General features: G+C 39.1%; 1 protein-coding gene across 3 annotated transcripts in view; it reads left to right on the top strand.

The window, feature by feature from the left end:
* The window catches only part of TBL1X (transducin beta like 1 X-linked), a 381,972-nt gene that overhangs the window by 84,274 nt on the left and 282,351 nt on the right, over positions 1-15,347 (top strand). Inside the window, exon 2 of one of the 3 annotated variants that reach the window (XM_072614422.1) lies at positions 10,936-11,067. The exons of the other annotated variants lie outside the window; for them this stretch is intronic. The gene's annotated coding sequence lies outside the window, so the exon portion shown is untranslated. The remainder of the gene's footprint in view (positions 1-10,935; positions 11,068-15,347) is intronic. 3 annotated transcript variants of the gene reach the window in all.

Below are 15,347 nucleotides of genomic sequence, written 5' to 3'. Positions count from 1 at the left end.
AAGAACCAGGCTTTAGTGTTAATCCTCAGTTTAATCACTTCATTCTAGTTTATATTGTTGCCTTAGCTGATAGATGTTTTAATTTGATGAACCCAGAGAATAGGGATAAAGAGCTGGCCCAGGGATTCAGAAATAGCCAGGTTCAAATGCAGACTCCACATACATTGGCTCTGTGACCTTGTCAGGCAAGTCACTTAACCTCCGTGTCCCAGGTGACTCTTGTTAAGACAATCAGTTGTTTAGCAGTTACCACTGGCGTTAGTAGAGATTCATTACTAGTTTCCTACCTTAGTATAGTTGCAGTTCCTGTTAAAAATATTTTTTGTAAAATTTGTGTAATACCCAGTGCATTTCTCATTTCCCTTGTGTGGGTGCCCTTTGATGTTTCAGACCCACACTGTGGCACTCTCAGTGCCATCCTCTCTGCCAAAGAGAGGGTGCCCCCAGCAGGGTCAGACTCATTTTGGTTTCTGTTGCTGATTATAATATTAGGACTCTGTTTGGGGAACTTTGTGTGGGTGGAGTAGGAAGCAGTGAATTTTTTAAAAAAGTAACTAGGAAAAAAAAGTAAAAATTAGTAAAAGGTGGTGCAGTGGTGCAGTGGATAGAGCGCTGGACTGAGAATCAGAAAAGCTCATCTTCATATGTAGCCTCAGATTCAAATGTAGCCTCAGACCATCAGTAGCTACGTGATCCTGGGCAAGTCACTTAATCCTGTTTGCCTCCCTTTCCTTATCTGTAAAATGAGCTGGAGAAGAAAGTGACAAATCACTCCAGTATCTTTGCAAAGGAGGCTCCCCAAAATGGGGTCACAGAGAGTTGGACACGACTGAACAGCAGCAAAAACAAAAAGTAGAATCCTTGTGCTACCTAGCCAAGAAGACAGGCAGTAAATTTGGGTACGAGGGAGCAGGCGTGGTAAAGCAGGACCCAAAGAGGAAGTAGGACAGGGCCAGGAATCACAACCAAGAGGTGAGTTTCAGTGGTTGGCCTGTAGAATTTCGCATTAAGGGAAGTCACACGGTTCTGAACTTGAAAAACATTCTTTGTTTGCTACACTCAAATATTTTGTGAATAAATGAATGTTTTTCTGCTCAGCCTTGGAAGGTCTACTTTGCCTTAAGAATATCATTCAGTTGTAGAGGTCTCCTCTGCCCTCATTCTCTGGGGACCAACTGTAATGTTTCATCTTTCTCCATAGTCCTTTGCAAACAAGTTTATATGCTAGACCCATGTTGCTTTTGGCTTCCATATATTTCTTCTTACCAAGGAGATTGACTGTTTAAAAAGGCCAAGGAGATTTCTGGGCTCCTTTGGCCTTCTGTCCATGGCTTCATTTTGCATCTGGTAAGATTATCTACAGAAAGGTCAGAGTCAGTGTGGATCGTTTAGGATCACAGAATTGTAGATTTAGGGCTGGAAGGGACCATATAAGTCATCTAGTAAAACCCCCTCATTTTGCAAATGAGGAAACAGATTGAGTGATTTGCTTAAATTCAATTAAGTGGTACCTTTGGGATTGGAGCCCAGATCTCTGCTGATCCCAAAGAAGTAGTCTTTTCATAGTACTATTCATTTCCCAGTTGGGTTTTTATTTTATTTTATGGGGGGGGGGGCCAAGAGTGGAAAAGGGACTCACAGTTTATTTAAAAAGGTTGAAGTAGCTATAATCACAGGCATTACTTTCTCATTTTAATCCTTTCTTCTGGCTTGGCATTCACCTTGAAGTTTATTCTAATCAAGCATTGCTTTTACCACACAAACATCTAACTGGTTCTAAAAGCAACTATTGCTGTGCCTATAACCAGCTGCTTTTTAATGAAATCATCTTAATTTATAACGTTGCTATAGCTCTAGTTGATAAATTATTTAACTTGATGATCAGTCAAGCAGAGAAGCATTTATTAATCACCCATTACTAATTTTATTCATCATTATTACATATGCACAATATAGTATATGTAATATATATGATATTGTTAATCACCTATCATGTGCCAGGCACTATGCTGTGAGCTAGGAATACAAGGTCAGAAGGAAAACACTAGGGAAAGGTAAAAGATTACAATTGGTCCACAGAGAATGAGGGCAGAAAGGTCATCTATGAATGGTATCTTTTTTCAATATTTTAATATTTTATTTTTTCCCAATTACATGTAAAAACAATTTTAACATTCTTTTTACTAATGTTGAGTTCCAAATTCAGTAATGAATATTCTTAAGGCAGAGTGTGTGTATATTTGTCCTTTGTTGCCCAAGAAGACCATGTCATTAGAAAAATGATGATATGACTTGCACTTGACTTTGTTTTGAGTGAGGGAGGGCTGTGCAGGTCACCATCCTCACTTCTCCTCCAGAGCCACCTGAATCCAGTGACCAGATATTCCTCAGGATGACTGGAGATGACCCAGGATGAGGTAACTGGGGTTAAGTGACTTGCCCAACGTCACACAGCTGGTGAGTGTCAAGTGTCTGAGGTGAGATTTGAACTCAAGTCCTCCTGACTCCTGCACTGGTGCTCTATCCACTGCACCACCTAGCTATCCACTTAAGGTAGAGTAGGCCTGTGAGGACTAACCATAAAAGTATTCACTTACGAAATATTTCTGTATTAATATTAAGTGTATTAAGCCTTATTCTTAAATTTATATTTCATTGGGGAGATAGTCTACCTCACAATCAATCTATCTATATTTTATCTCTTGGTATATGTAAAATAAAAAAGATAATTTTGGGGGACCCAAACAGCAGAAAAGCTTCAAATGAAAGTGGTATTTGATCTACCATTTTTTATGACATCTTTGGTGCTCACATTGTCCTCAGTCTTCTGACTTTTCTTGAAGAAAGTACTTGTGAAGGGTAGATGTGAGGCTTCTGAGTATCTTGGATGCCTCAATCCAATTTTTTTAGTTTTAGCTTTCACACTCATTTTCTGTGCCTATTTACATATTGAAGTTGCCAAGTATTTAAGTATACGTTGCTGAGACTCCATTTGGAGAAACTTGTCAGATCCTTCATAGAACTTATCCTGTTCATATTCTCTTAAGGATGTTGTGACTTGGGTTATAATTATTTTCATAGTGTTTGGTTTTCTTTTACTGCTTACTGATCGTGGTAAGGTGAGATGATCTAATATCCCTACGTAGAACCCAGCATTCCCGATAGCTATCATCTTTCCTCCCTTTCTCAGCCAGACACCTTGAAAAAAGTCATTTTTGTGTCTCTGCTGTCCTTTCTCTCTCTTCCCTATATTCTTTGGAGCCTGGGTTCTGATTTCATCACTTAACTGAAGCTGTTTCCCCACGTTAATTGTAATCTTTTAATTGCCAAATCTAATAGCTTTTTCTTAGTTCATATTCTTCTCGACCTTTCTGTAACTTTTGACACTAACCCTAAAAACTGCCTCAGTTTCCTCTTCTGTAAAACGGTGATAATAATATCATTTTCCTCCCTCTCAGGATTATTATAAGCATCAAATGAGATAATAGTTAAAAGTATTTAGCACAGTGCCTGGCACATAGTAAGTGCTATATATGCTTATTCCCTCCCCTTTATATAAGGCAGCCGTATAATTGTGGCAAAAAGCTTTGCTGCTATAGTCAAGGGAAGGGGAACTGGGAATCACATCCTGATTCTGTTATATACTACTGGTGTGACCTGGCAAATCACTTTCACCATGTATTTAAAAAGCATTTATTAAACACCTTCTCTTTACTTAATAGCATATCAGGGATACAAGGATAGAAAGGAAATTATCTCTGCCTTTAAGGAATTTACATGGTATTGATGGGGAAACAATATGTGTCTATTTAGACAAGTAGATACTAAATGCATCCAAAGTCATTTATTGGGGAGGTGGAGCTAGTAGCCTTTCTATAAGAACTGTATCTGAACTGGGATTTGGACAAACTTAGGGATTCCATAAGGTGGAGGTGAGGTGAGAGATGAAATGAGGACCAATAAGTAGGTCAGTTTGCCTAAAACCTCACGTACAGGTAAGCCTAGGCTGAAGCCAGATTGTGAAGGCTTGAAGAGCCAAGCAAGGGAGTTTATGTTTTATCCCACATAACAAGGGAGAATCAGTGGGGCTCCTTGAGTAGGGGAGTGACATGGTCAGGCCTGTGCTCATTTAGACATGCCAATTTGTCAACTGCTTGGAGAGTGGATTAGAAGGGGGAGAGAAACTGGAGGCAGGGCGACCAGTTAGGTGGTTATTATAATAGTTCATGCCAAGGATTCTGATAGGGTAGTAGTTGTGTGAGTGGAGGAAAGGGGACAGATTTGGGAGATGCCAGAGAGATAGAATTGACCAGATTTGGAAACCAATTAGATTGAGGGGTAAAGGAGAGTTGCCTCTCATTTTGTGAACCTAGGTGATTAGAGGAATGGGGAATGGTGGTGGCCTTGCTGTTTGAAATTGGAAAGTTAGGAAGAGGGCAAAACTTTGGGGAAAGATAATGAACCCTATTTTGGCCAGAACTCATTATTTTTACCTCTTTAAGCCCTTTTGTCTCTCATTCTAAATCTTCAGTAAGGGTTTATTCTCTTGCTATTGATGAATAGGAACACAAGACAGATTTTTCCAGGCTCATCCCTTTTTATATTCTACATGACTTCCAAATTCATATCCATGAGACAAAGGTTTGACCCCATCTGCCCTCTGCCCAAAATCTTCCTTATTGCCTCTCCCATGAAATACAAATTCTGCAACCTGACGTTTAAATGTTCCTACAAAAAAAACCAGGCTCCTTCCTTCCTTTTCAGACTTATTTTATGTTACTTCCTTTCCAGCCCTCTAGGATCTAGTCAAATTAGCCTACTAGCTATTTCCCAAACTTGATGTGACATTTCCCCTATTTCTGGATAGAGAAGTTCTCCTCTCCCCCCCATCCTCCATGCTTGACCTACTCTGTAACACATTTATTAACTTTTTACAGTCTCTTGCTTCTTTCATGGCCCAGCTAGGATGCCACCTCCTATGAGAACCCCATCCCAATACCCCTAGTTCTTAATGTCCTCTGGCTTCCTCCTTTATTTATCAGTATTCATGTAGAGTGCTTTTTAAAGGCAGGGACTATTTTATTTTTGACTTAGTCCTATAGTGTATCACACATTCAGCATAGTGGGACATAATTACCATTTTTTGAATTGAACTGAAATTCTTCCAAAACCATGAATTTTTGTTCTCTTGATTGAATATTGAATTTAGAAAAAAAATTAGTCTCGTCCTCTCTAAAAATAATAACCGTTACATCCTTTTTGAATTAAATGTTGGTAGTTATCATTAGAAGACTTTTTTTCCAGGCCCTCCCCCACATCTCTGTTGATTCTGTCTCCATCATGTTGGACGGTTGATTCTGTACTCTGCCAGAACTTTTTGTGGTAGATTGTACTTCGGATATTTTGATAGAGGTATTTTCCTATCCAGAGAACTGATTTGTCTCATTATGATTGTTCTGTAGGGTATGATGCTGTTTCCTTCACTATTTCTTTGTTCTCCTTTCCTGTGAGTGACTTGATGAGGTTTCACAGGTTTTGAGGGGAAGTTTGAGATGAATGTTTATCCATTTCTTTTCGTTTCCTAATTTAACGGGTGATATTTGTTCTTGTATTATTTAGAAAGTGTCGCCTATTGGATGCCCCAGAATTTCCTTTAGTGTGTTTTGTTGTTGGTGAGTCAGAGGTTTGCTTTGTTGACCTTTGTTAGTTAAAGAAGGCAGGGAAAAGCCAGGTGAATCAGTCCCAAGGGATGCAGGTACCTGTTTATCAAATGGAGAAGCTTAGGCATCCCCTCTGTTACAGGGGGAATGTCCAAATGAACAGAACAGATGGTACATGGTTAGACTTACTGTCTATTGTTTTGTTGTTTGTCAGTCATGTCCGATTCTCTGTCACCTCTTTTGGGGTTTTCTTGGCAGGAATACCAGAGTGGTTTACCATTTCCTTCTTCAGCTCATTTTACGGATGAGGAAAATGAAACAAACAAAATTCAGTGTCTTGCTCAGGGTCATACACCTAGTTAAGTGTCTGAGGCCGGATTTGAACTCAGGAAGCAGAGTCTTTCTGATTCCAGGCACTGTGCTCTATCCACTGTAACTGCCCCAGACTGGCTGTATGTGCCAGGAAAAGTTGGTTGTAGAGGAATGCAGGAAAGGAGAAAATGGTAGGTTAGGAGGGACATGGTAGGAGAAATAGAGAAGAAAAGCCACTCTTGCTCTGTAGTTTATTGCTAGTTTTGTGGGGTTTTTAATACTGTTCTGAGAAAGCAGTTGAGCTAACATGCTGTGAAAAAAAGACTCCTTTGCACAGTTGTCTGTAATCATGCTGAGAGATCTGAGCTCCCTCTTCTTGTAAAGCCAGGCTTGAGTGGGGCTTTTTTTTTTTTTTGGTAGATTTTGTTGTCTCATTCCTTAAACACAGTCAAGACTGCTTTTGATTTATGTAAAGATTTTTCATGTGATTGGTTGCAGTGTTAATTTTGGGACTGGGGATGTTGAAATTCCTTGCTCACAATGCCCATTTTCTGTGACAATCTCTATTTCAAATAGTAGGCCCAGAAGATCAGAGTAAACCAAATTGTTAGTATTAACAGCTTCTATTTGTTTATAGCGAGGTGCACCATTTGTTTTCCATTTCCAAAGACAATTTATTACCTGTATAATCTTGAGCAAGTAAGTAATCTCCCTAGCCCTCAGTTTTCTCATCTGTAAAAGTAGGGGATTAGACTAAAAGATGTCTGAGGGCGCTTGTAGCTCTAGGCCCACGAAGGTGTTGGCTCTAAATTGGTTTTTTTGCGTATGGGTGTAATTTTTCTTCTGAAGTAGATTCTGTCTGCTTTTTAAGAGTCATCTTAGCAAGTATGATCACTTGGTAATGAATTCTTTGGTCATGACAACTTATAAAATAGAACAAAACAAAAAATTAAGAATGCCCCTCAGTCTTGTGCTGCCTCCCTCTAATTCCACAGAAATAATGACAGGGTTGTGGAGAGTGGTAGGGATCATAGGTTTTTAATTCCCTCTAAACTTTAACTTTGCTTTTGGTACTTAAGTGTGAGACCCTGTCTTCAACAATGACTTGTTAATGGAGGAATGGTTTACTGCTGTCCATCTTGACATAATGGTTATGCATGAAACCCGAAGGAATAAGGAAGTTTGTAAGCTAAAAGAAAGGATGGTTCTTGGTTTCTGCTTGGAGATGCAAGTAAAAGAGTTGTTGGAGTTGCTTTTATTGTGTAATTCAAAAACTATACAAAACATCCCTAAAAGGAGTATTTGGTCATCTAATATTGTAGTGTATATGAAAAGTATTTGGGAAAAGATAGTCATTAAAATTACTGTGATTTTGGTGCCATAATTTGTCGCAGAGGATAGTGGAGAACAACTGACAACTTGGACAGGAACCTTAAGATATATTTTGGTAATTGGTGACTTCAGTGACAGTGTGCGCATAAGGAGAATGGTGAAGAGTCTTGGAAGGTTAGATTTGGGAAGAAAGACCTACAAACACAGGTAGATTTGTCAGCTCCTTAGAAGCCTCATACTTATTTCATCATAAATACTTTCTTTGAGACCAGAGTCAGAGAGTGCTGAACATGTCAAGTACCAAATAACATTTTTTTTTTTAAAGTTGATTATATTTTAAGAGGAAGAAAATGACTTCCTGGTTTATGAGTCATCCTGAATTATTTGACTGTATTGTTCAGAATACTGATTTGTTAAAGTAAAACTAAAAATTAATACATTAATAGAAAGAATTAAAAAATGAGAAAAGGATATTGGCTGTATGTAATTAAAAACAACTCCATTGTGACCTATCTAGTTAAGTGGAAAGAGGATGAAGCAATAGATGGCATCATTAATTATAAATTTCATATCGAAGTTTGGGCAGCGAGGTGGTAAAGTGGATAGGCCACCAGGCCTGGGGTCAGAAAAATCTGAGTTCAAATCCAGCCTCAGACACGCAATAGCAGTGTGATCCTGGGCCAGTCACTTAACCCTGTTTGCCTCAGTTTCCTCATCTGTAAAATTAGCTGGAGAAGGAAATGGTAAACCTCTCTTTGAATGTGTGCCAAGAAAACCCCAAATGGTATCAGCAAAGATTCAATCACGACTGAACCAAAAAAAACCACCCAAACCCCCAAACAAAGTTTAACAGATTAAATTAATTGCCAAAAACATGGAGACCAGAAGATTCCAGGCAGCACCTCAGCCAGCAAACATGTCATCTTCTTGCCTAGAGGGTCACCATGGGCTTCTCTAGGTTAGAATAAAAACCCATTGGTGAGATGTTACCAAGAAGGATAATGGAAGACAGGGAGCTGTATTGCTTGATAACACAATGGGAGATATTTAAGTATAGTTGGAAAGACTTTAAGAAGTGGACAGGAATGGAAAAAGGATTGTAAAGTTTTTTTTCCACAAAAAAATATCATTTTCTTGTCGACCAAAGTAGAGCCACAACATTAGGACTCTGACATTATACAGTATTTCATGTGTTTCTAGAGGAAATATAAATGGAACTGATTTTTTTGTTTGTTTGTTTAAAGATAGCAATAGGGACTGGAGTAGAACAAAATAGGTTTGTGCTGGAAGTGACAATTTTAAGAGCTTTTGGGTGTTGATTCTCAAGGTATTTGAAAGTGGGAGAAAACCGAAGGTATGGGGAGTAAAATAAGCTTAACTTTCATTACCCTACAACTCCCAGAACAGCTGAGAGAATATAAGTAAGCACCAGCCTTCCCATATATGCCAGATGTTTATAAAAAAATCTGCACATAAGTTGAGGCCATCCTTGAGTTAAGGATATTGAGAGAGAACAGCATGGCCTTTCCAAACAGTATCCCACAGGGGAATACTTCAGTTGTCCAAAAGGTGTGGGTAATACAAGATTCTACTCTGCTTATTGTTTGTTGACTCTTTAAAAAAAAAACAAACAACCCAACAAGCTATTTGATTTGGCAGTGAAAATGCTGCCTTAAAGACATTTTCAACAGAGTGCTTCCATGAACATCTCAAAATTATTTAAGATGACTTTGAAAGATGTAACTAAGAACTTTGCTTTATTAATATTAATTGAGGCACAAGAATCATTCATTGAACATTTTTTTATTGTTTATTATATTCCAGGTACTGAACTAAGTACTGGGAATACAAAGAAAGACAAAAAATAAATAATCCCTGCCCTCAGGGAGATTACATTTTATTTAGGGAGGATATGGTAGGCAGCATGGTTCATAGGAGATATGTACAGAGTAATTGAAAGGTTATCTCAGAGGGGGAGGGCATTAGTATTAAGAGGGATGGGAAAAAGCATCTTGGAGAAGGTAATATTTTAGTTGGGACTTGAAGAAGCCAGGGAAGTGAAGCAGAGAAAAGGAGAGGGAACTTTCCAGGTATTGAGACCCAGCCATTGAAAATGCACAGAATCAGAAAGTGATGCTTCTTCAAGGTTCTTCAAGGAACAGCAGAGAGATGGGTGTGAATGGGTCATTGAATATGTAGAGGGAATAAAGTACAAGGACACTTAAATTCAACCAAGGTATTCACCACTGTCATAGAGGAGTCCCTCCGAAGATGGATTTTCTATAGGTGTGAGTTCTTCCAGAGATGTCTATTTATGGGTGACCATATGCTGATTGCATCATTGGAATATTGAAGAGCCTCTGGAGCAAGGTCTAGAGTCACTATAAGAGGCAACTGGTGGATCAGTGGATAGAGCGCTGGGCCTAGAGTAAGGAAGATCTGAATTCAAATGTCCTCAGACTCTTACTAGCTGTGTGGCCCCTCGGCAAGTGACTTAACCCTGTTTGCCTCAGTTGCCTCATCTATAAAAGGAGCTGGAGAAGGAAATGGCATCTTAGCCAAGAAAACCTCAAATGGGATCACAAAGGGTTGGACACAACTGAAACATGACTAAACAACAAGATTTGGGGAAACACAACAAAATACAACTGGGTGAACTTCTTGTGCTGATTATGATAGACAACCCATTGAATTTACCTATCAGTAATTCACTTCAAATGGATCATAAATTGACTGCTTGTCAAAAATTTTAGTTTTTTTTTTTTTTAATGATCCTTTCCCCCAAAGGAAAGACTAACCTTTTAAATGCCAGGATTCTTCCAGTGATATACAGGTACGAGTAGTGACATTTTGAAGTTGACAAAGAATGGGAGTTGAAGCTCACCCAAAGGGTGATAGAGAATATGAGAAGGGCGTGAGCAGGCCACAGCACCTCAAAGAGAAATGTATGCATTCAGAAAAAGCTGAGCTCATTACATAGTGAGAAGGAGATGGACAGCACATGGGCTCAGTTGATGTCCATGTAAAGTTAAGAGAGTACAAGAGGTAGATCCACGTGACAGTGAGTGAAGTAGAATGGATAGTCCCATTGGACTAATTTCCTTGAGAGGAGTGACTGGATATTTTTTGGTCTTTCTTTGAATCCCCAGTGCTTAGCACAGTGGTTTGCATGTTAGGTGCTTAATAATTATGATTGACTGCAAGCATGGATGGATTATTAATTTGTAGTGTTGGAAGGAATGTCTACATAGGTGTAGTCATGGATTTAGTGGTTATTTTGAAACTGTGATTTTTACAGAACCATCTATGCTCTTTCTCTACTTCTTTAGCAATGGAAGACATTTGTGAGTTTCTTGTCTAGGATCAGGGGTATAATTTGTGGCCATTGAGGGGAGATTGTGTATGGAGGGTTATGTATATTTCTTTGGCAAACTAACCTCAGTGCATAGGGATTGAAGTATAAAATTGTGGATTCATTAGCATAATTCTGCTTATCCTACACCAAAGTAGAATTGTAAGGTAGTAAAACATTTTGATTTTATGATTTGAACAAAGACTATGAATTATTAAAACAGTGCCCCTTAAATTTAGAACCTTATGTGTGTTTTTTCCTCTGTTTAATTTTTCACAGACTAAAGATTACAGTGGAAGGAAAGATTGACATGGTTCAACAGTGTCTTGGAAAAACCCATAACTAGATGTTATTAGAAAAACCCATCACTGGAAAATGAGCACTGGGAATATTACTGATAACTTCTCAAAGGTTCTTTATTATCTTTTAACAAGCATAAAACATGTGCATTCTTATTTTAATCACATTGACAGCAGAGCATTTAATTTTGACTTCCTCATCTGTTTTCCCCTTTCAATTTTTCCCCTTTTTTATATTTCGTTATTAGAAGTAAAGCTCTAGGGTATGTTTTTTGTATGATGTCTTCAGTAACAAGGAGCAGAGAGGAGTATTCTACTCAATGAAGAAGAGGAAAGAGCTGGAGAATGGAAATTCTCATAAAATAAAATCCAATTGAATGAACGTTTATTGAGTTATTACTGTGTGTGAGGTACTGCTAGACTGGGGAAATTAATGCAAAGTTAGGACCTACTTTCAAGGAGTTTATGTTCTCCTTTAGGGGTAGGGGATCAAAAAGTGTTTGAATGTAAAATGATATATAACCACATAATTCAGTGGAACAGCTTTTATTAAACTCTTGCAGGTTACAAAGAGCTGAACTAGGAACCAGGCATGTGTATGGGGGGAGGTGGGGAGATAAAACCAAAATCAATATCTAAGCTTATATTCTTTTGAGACTATTTAAAAAAAGTTTTAAGGGATTTAAAGTATAATTAATGCAACATGAGAATTTTAATTTTTCTTAATCACATAAGGACAGAAAATGGTTGATAGAATTTGTTTTTATGTTAATGGTTGCTCAATTAATTTATCCACTCAAATAATATTTAGCATCTACTCTAAAGAAGGTACTTTGTGCAACCTTTTCTTCTGTGGCTGATGGAATTAGCCAGTGTGGTCCCTGTAGGCCAAAAGAAGGCTCTTGAGGATTTATTTGGGAGGGACTCAAAGGTCATTTAGTTGAACTCCCCTTATTTTACGAATGAAGAAATAATTCCAGAAGGGTGGGAAGGTGACCTGCCCAGCTTCACAGCAGTGGTGGGTGGTCTTGACTTAAAATACATTATTTCTCAGGCAATCAATCAGTCATTATTTATTAAGTGCCTATTATGTGCGGGGCACTGTGCTAAGTGTTGCGGTTACAAAAAGAGGCAAAAGATTGTCCCTGCCCTCAAGGAGTTTATAATGGGGGGGGGGGGAGGTTTCAGGGCGGCAGTCTCTCAATAAACAATGAGGTTAAATAAAGTAAGTCCTCATTATTTAGTGCAACCTGTACATAAATGAGTTTTGTCTAAAACATACTTGAAACTTAGTTTTCTCTTGCCTTTCTTAGGACTTCAAGTGAGGGAGAAAAGCTAGGTAGAAGACCTGAATTAAAATCCCTCCCTGGACATTTATTAGCTGGGCAAGTTGCTTGACCTCTCTTTGCCTCAGTTTCCTCATCTGTAAAACAAGAGGATTTTTGCTGATCTCTAAGGGCCCTTTCAGCCCTAAATCAATAATCTTATGAACTTACCTGCCAAACCAGCCCATTCCACTTTGGGATATCAACAGTAGCATTTATTAAGTGCTTACTGCATACCAGGCATTGTGCTAATGCTAAGGATACCACTTCAAGCACATGAGATAGATAGCCACTGCCCTCAAGAAACTTTGCATTCTGATGGGCAAGGCAGCATGGGAATAAGGAGGTACTTACAGGTTATGGAGAACAGGTGAAGGCAGTAGAGATACTTGGAAACCACCTGCAGTTGGTAAGATTTTAGTTAAATATTGAAGGAAGTTGGAGAAACTAGGCAGAAGAAGTGAGGGGGCAGTGGGGAACAGAGACAGAAGCCATGAATGAAGCTCATTTAAAGAAACAACAAGGAGTCCCATGAAGTTGAATAGTACTTGAACAACACTTTGTTGTTGAGTCATTTCAGTCATATTCGACTCTCCATGACCGCATTTGGGGTTTTCTTGACAAACATGCTGGAGTGGTTTGCCATTTACTTCTCCATCTCCATTTAACAAATGGGGCAACTGAGGCAGGCAAGATTAAGTGACCTGACCAAGGTCACACAGGTACTAAGTGTCTAAGGTCAGTTTTGAGCTCAGATCCTCCTGACTCCAGGCCTGGCTCTCTGTTCACTGCACCACTTAGTTATCCATAGAGTACACAGAAAGGGACAAATTTTAAGAAAAGTGGAAAGGTAGGAAGGAACCTGGTTGGGAAGATTTTTAAATACTACATTTAAATACCACATATAAACAGCAGTTTATATGTGATTCTGGAGGTAATGGGGAGTCAGTAGCATTTATTGAGAATTGAGGGAGTGGGGATGAAGTTGAAATGGTAAAACCTAGGTTTTAGGAACATCACAGGCAAGTGAATTAAAATCCTTCCCTGAACACTGATAAAGTGTGTGACCCTAGACAAGTTGCTTGATCTCTCTTTGCCTTAGTTTCCTCATCTGTAAAACAAGGGGATATTTGGTGACCTCTAAGGTCCCTTCAAGCCCCAAATCAATAATCCTATAAACGTGGCTGCCAAACCAGTCCATTCCACTTTGGGATAGAGTGAAAGATGTATTAGAGTAAGGAAAATCTTGAGGTCAAGAGACTAGTTAGAAAGCTATTGCAATAGTCCAGGTAAGAGGGCCTCTCTTGGAGTGGCATCAATGTGACAGAAAGAAATGGGACATATATGAGAGATGTTATAAAAGTATCTTTATGGAATGAGTCAGATAGGAGTTGACCCTGAGATTGTAGACCTGGGTAAATTGTAGACCCAGTGTAGACTGGGAAAATTGTGCATAACACTAATAGGGAAGGTGGAACGAGGGGTGTGGATTTGAGGAGAAAGATAATGAGTACTGTTAGAGAATGTTGAATTTGAGATGTCAATAGCATATCCAGTTTTTGATGCTCAAAAGATAGTTAATAATTCAAGATTATAGTTCAGGAAAGAGACTAGGGTTGGATATATTGATAGAGTTGGGAATCATCTACAGAGATATGATCATTGAACCCACAGGATCTGATGAGATTATGGGATATTGTAGAGGGAGGAAAGAAGCAGGCCCAGGATAGAGCCTTGGGTCATACTTACAGTTAGTGAAATTGCCATGGATGAAGGTACTGAAAAGAAGAGGTTAGTCAAGTGGGAAGAAAGCCAAGAAGGGAGAAAGGTCATGAGAGATGAGAGTGTATCCAGAAGAGGATGATTTACAGGGTCTGAGGCTAAAGATCTTCAAGAACAATGAAGATTGAGAACATGTCATTAGATCTGGTAGTAACCAGTCATTGTTAACTTAATTAAGGAGGCATAATTGGGATTTTGTATTTCCAGATTACCCATCGTGGTGAGGGTGATGATTGTTGGCTGAAGTTTAAACTTCCTCTCCCAACAAAGAGGGAGAAAAATTTGAGGGGAGGAAAAATATTACCTGTTGCCTGGTCCTAGTCCAGTCCTTCTCTTATTCTCCAAGACTTCCTCTTAATTATCAGCTGTGGGCAAGAGGAGTTTGCCTGTTTGCAGCTAAGGAATGTGAAGAAGTGAATTATCCTCTGTTGTGTTCGTCCTTCCCTACCAAAGAAGACCATGCCATCAGAGAAATAATAACATGACTTGCACTTGACTTTGTTTTAAGTGAGGGAGGGCTGTGCAAGGTCACTTAGCCTCACTTTTTCTCCAGAGCCATCTGGGTCCAGTGACCAGATTTTCATCAGGATGACTGGAGATGACCCAGGATGCACTGGGAAACCTTGGGCCCTTTAGGCCAAGGTCTTTGCAGGTACTCACTTAGGGTGAGGCAAAGCCCATTCAGTGAGTAGACCTGTTTAAGAAGTAGTCAGGGGATGGCCCTTTTAATGAGCCTAAGAAACAATAACCAAATCAAACTGGGAGGGACAAACAACTAATAATCACTCTTAAGCCAGGAGGGTCCAGAAAACAGCCCTTAAGTGGTGTTTGGGCAGGGGCCTACTGCTGTCCATTCTATGGGCTTCAGGCTAAGAGAAAACAATAAGAAAGAAAAAACTCACTGGATCCTTTACAGAAGTTACCTTCCATTCAGTGTTCAGCTATTTATTTGATGGCTACCCATATGCTGGATTATTTTACAAGGCTGATTAAATTGTGGGAGTTGGAAGAGACCCTTAGAGGTCTTTCAACATCAACATAGATTGTCAATTTAGGGCTGATAATAACCTAAGACATCAGTTCACAGATGAGGAGACTGCCGGCTAATTGCTGAAAGTGGGACTTGAACCCAGGGCTTTTGACTGTCAAGTTCAGTTCTCTTCACAGCTCTCTCGTTACATCATGCCCCCTTCCTCAGTATATATCCACCTTATTCTGTCACTGCTATGTTTTGTCAGTCTTCAGAGATCAGATACTCTGTGATCTTTATTCATTGTTCCAAAGT

This window comes from Notamacropus eugenii, chromosome 5 (genome assembly GCF_028372415.1).
Source record: "Notamacropus eugenii isolate mMacEug1 chromosome 5, mMacEug1.pri_v2, whole genome shotgun sequence".
Classification (NCBI taxonomy): domain Eukaryota; kingdom Metazoa; phylum Chordata; class Mammalia; order Diprotodontia; family Macropodidae; genus Notamacropus; species Notamacropus eugenii.
Note: the sequence above shows the minus strand (reverse complement) of the source record. Positions and strands in the feature narration are given on the sequence as shown.